Genomic DNA, 4,290 nt, shown 5'->3' on the forward strand with positions numbered 1-4,290 from the left:
TATAGAGAGAGAGAGGAAGTGACGTTTTTATGCTAGGGAAGAAAAGAAAAAGCACTTGAAACTATTCAGTGATGCAGTATTTTTTAATGCAGCCTGTCATCATATTTACATAAATCATTATTCACATTTGTATTCGAAGTATTAAATAATATAATCAGTGTTTATAATAGTGATGTAAAAAGAAGACGAAAAATACTTGTGAGAAATATCACGTGGCGTATCAGCCATGTTCAGTGTTCGCCTGAACAGTCAGTGTAAATAGCAGTCGTGTACACAGCTTCTCATCTCCTCCTACCAAGATATTGTGTGTCGTTTGTTAACTTGGGTATTTCTGACTTAGAGAGGAGTGTTACAGTCTGAAAATGTCTACAATTACGAAATTCAAAAGATATCTAATATTAGTATATTTGAAATTTAGTCTTTACATACGAAACTATGGACATACTTCTATAATACCAAGTAACCGTGCAAATAACACTCGATTAATTTCGTTTGCTTGTTTAGCCGGTATTATACAAATAAATATTTGGATGAAAATTGTTTTGATATGAAACAAGCGACAAATTCGGGTAGTGAAGACACTTTATATTAATGTATTCGAAATTACGCAGTTATATACGATACCATGTGAATACGTCAACGGTTACAAAACGACCATGGAAATAAAAGGACTTCAGTCGATACGGTTCCCTAGTTTAACCGGTGACGTGTAAATACAGATATCTGGATGGCAGATTCGGCAAGGGGCAACGGTCGTAATACCGCGTAGTACTTGATTACGTCCCCTTACATTCTTGAGTTCAAATCTAGTTGACGTTGCCTTTCGTAGTCGACGAAAATGTTTAGCATAGACGCAAGATCTCAAAACGTTTTCTTAAATCAAGCTAATATATTTGTTTCCAATTTACGTTATTAAAACAGTTGTGATAATCCCAGACAGTTCCCTAAATATTCTTCCTGTTTTTTTTTTTAAGACAGTAGGCTATTATTTGAAGGAGAATAGGTTCCTATTTTTAACAAGTCGATTGACCGCATAGATGCTCTTCAGCGCGTCCTTTATTTTACCGATCCCGTAAAGATGTTAATAAAAAGCGAATTCGATGTGGGAGGGATTTGAACCCAGCAAGTAGAGGGGTCGATATAAACGGGTACAAGATTGAATTAGGGTCGATACAATCGGGTATATGCTTAAAGCAGGAGTCGATACAAAAGGGTACATGCTGGAAGTAGGGGTCGATATAACCGGGTACATGCTGAAAGTAGGGGGTCGATATAACCGGGTACATGATAGAAGTAGGAGACGGATATAGTCAGATATATGGGTGAAGCAGGAGTCGATATAATCGGGTACATGGTTGGAATGATATTGCTCCATGCTGGAGCAATCGGAAAGAGAGAGAGAGAGAGAGAGGTAACGAATAAATAAACAGACTGGAATTATGGAGGGAGAGAAAAAGAAAGATGAAGGAAGTATAGAGTAAAGCGGAAAGCGGAAGTAAGTGGCGCTGAAACACAGAGAAAGCGAGTATGCTGCGCATGCGTATAGCCAATCCCAATGACTGCTGGTTGAAACGCCCGGATCTTCTGGTGTTTCTGGCAACAGAGATTCTTTGATTGTTTGCTTTTAGAACTTATTTGGAATATCTTACTCTCGCCGGTTGATAATTTAACGTTATCTTAGACGTCATACATGTCCATGAGGTAAGTTCAAATCCAACTGAAGTGCCTTTTATTCGTTAAATATTATGCAAGACATTCAACAACACATTTCTCTCTCTCTCTCTTTATCTGATGATCACAAACTCGGGGATCCATTTTTTCCCCCTAATTCTTCGTCAATTTCACACCAGACCTCAATTTTATGAATGTTTATGTATATATAAATATATATATGGCTATATATGTAATTATTCAACTGTCACTCTATTTATAAGTCGTGCTTTCAGTTTATTATACAAAGGTGGTCGTAAGCAGTTTTCAGATGTGTCACACATCGCTCTCTCTAATTTTCTCTTTAAACATCTGTCGTAATATGTTCTTCTGCTTCATCTCCATCATTTCAGATGTAATGTGTATTTCTTGTTTCGGTTAAACTGCCTCTATTCCTTTTGTTCTATTGTATTTTCTTTCAATTTCCAACTTGTAGATAATCAACTCATGTTCCTTCGCCGAATTTTCACAAATCCTTCGCAACAACCATCGTGACCTCGTGGAGAAAGAGAAAGAGCACTTTCCTTTATGTCTTGTTTTCTAACCTTCTTTAGGTGCACTTGTGGCTAATAAAGAAGCCATTATCTTTGATTCCTGCAGATGGAACCGCTTTCATTTAAGCAATTAATTACCATTTACAAAACATTACGAAATATTATATGTTCGCATTTCTCAATTTTATGACAAATGGGTGTAAAAGGCAAAAGAACCGTATTTGATTCCTCCCTTCATTCTCTCATATTCAAATCCTGCCGATGTTGATTTCGTCTTTTATATTACAAGGTTCGAAGAATGAAATACGATAAAACAAGTAAAAATATATCGGAACAGCTATATTCCGTCCCATTTTCCCCCCAAATAAAAGCTATTGTCTGATCAAAAATTTTTTTTTTTTCTCACATAGATTATATATTACACACACATACAGAAAGCCATATAGGCATTATATATATATATATAATGTGTGTGTTTGTGTACAGGTAAAGGAAATTTTACAAGGGTTTACTCTTTTCAAGGGCAATAGCTGAGTAAGCTAAATAATTTTAATTGAGAATCGAAACCGGGTCGTCGAATATTGGCCAAAACATGTGTATATTTGTCTATGTAAACACTTTGATGGTTGATGTCTGTGGAATATGACGCCAACCTCTTCGGCACGAGTTATGGCGCGCAGGATGTAGAAAATATTACATCACACCGTCACAAGAATTTTACCATTTCCTTTAAAGAATCATTTCATTGAGTTCTTTCGAGATGTAGGTTATATAGACACACATTAATATGCATATAATTACACATCACTCGATCCTGTCATAAAGAAAAAAAAAGACCAGATTTTGTCCATAATTCATGTAGCATCTTCCTAAGCTATAGTACTTCACCAACAACTCACGTGCGATACGATTTTTCGCCTAAATTAGTTGAAGGGGGAAAAAAATTTCTTTCGGAAATATGTTTGTAGTTCTATGCATCTTCGAGATGTTAAATTCTATTCAAATGAAATATTGCTGTTATGTATGCTTTCCCGTTTCCAATTTGTTTCGTGGCCTGATCCAGAACATTCGATTGACATGTTTATGTCTATAGACAAGGAGTTCAATTAACTTTCACATTCTACCACTTTTTTCTTTTATTTAGCATCTTGCAGGCGACATTCTCCTGATCATCTATCTTGTCCACTCTTCAATATTTTAGCTGCTTTAGACATGACAAATTCTAATATTCCCGTTCCATAGTTTCCCTTTCAATATTTGCTATTTAACCCCCGAATAAGCACTGATCACATATCGAAAATCTATTGAAAACGAGACCAAGTCTTCCCCGCTTTTTTTTTTTTGTCTCGTATAAGCGTGGGTGTGATCCCCAACCATCTAGTTGTGGGTTCAGTCGCACTGCCCGGCAGCTTGGACGAGTCTCCCACTATAGTCCTGGGTATATCAAAGCAGTGTGAGTTGATTTGATAGACGGTAACTAAAATAAGTTTGTCGTGGGTGGTCTTTGTGCGACCTGTGTTGGTTTGTTTATGCTTCCGTAACAGAACTGTTCGACAAAAGAAACCGATATATTAGAAATGAAGATTTAAAAACAACAATAAGTACTGCAGTCGAATTGTTCAACTAAAACCCTCCTAGACAATGGTCCAGCATGGCCGCAGCCTAATGATAGTAGCAAGTAAAAGATAAGATTCACATTACCCACTGTATTTCCAGATGGTAATGTGATTCGAGAGAGATTTGGCTGTTATGTCTAGCATGTACAGCAATACTGTACTGGGTTTTCTTTCTACTGGATTGATGGATAGTCTTTATGTTTTGTGTTTGGCGGGCAATATATATTTGTGTGAAAGCTGTCAGAACGTTACTGCACGTTACTTTTATTGTCATACGGCAGCCAGACTGATTAAATTCATTTGTAGTATTACGGTTAGATGTTACATGCCAGTAGTTATACACACACACACACACACACACACACACACACACACACATATATATATATATATATATATCAATGAAAAATATTTCAATACAAATGTATTAATACAAATGTATCAATTTCCAGCAAAAAATAGCCCTATAA

At 36.3% G+C, this 4,290-nt stretch overlaps 1 protein-coding gene across 2 annotated transcripts in view; it reads left to right on the forward strand.

Moving 5' to 3' along the window:
* The first annotated feature begins 963 nt into the window (after positions 1–963).
* Positions 964–4,290, forward strand: part of LOC106868704 (ubiquitin carboxyl-terminal hydrolase 36) — an 80,254-nt gene continuing 76,927 nt past the window's right edge. The window contains exon 1 of one of the 2 annotated variants that reach the window (XM_052968127.1): positions 964–1,701. The gene's annotated coding sequence lies outside the window, so the exon portion shown is untranslated. The remainder of the gene's footprint in view (positions 1,702–4,290) is intronic. The other variant, XM_014914091.2, reaches the window with a different exon arrangement.

Source organism: Octopus bimaculoides, chromosome 5, assembly GCF_001194135.2.
Source record: "Octopus bimaculoides isolate UCB-OBI-ISO-001 chromosome 5, ASM119413v2, whole genome shotgun sequence".
NCBI classification, from domain to species: Eukaryota; Metazoa; Mollusca; class Cephalopoda; order Octopoda; family Octopodidae; genus Octopus; species Octopus bimaculoides.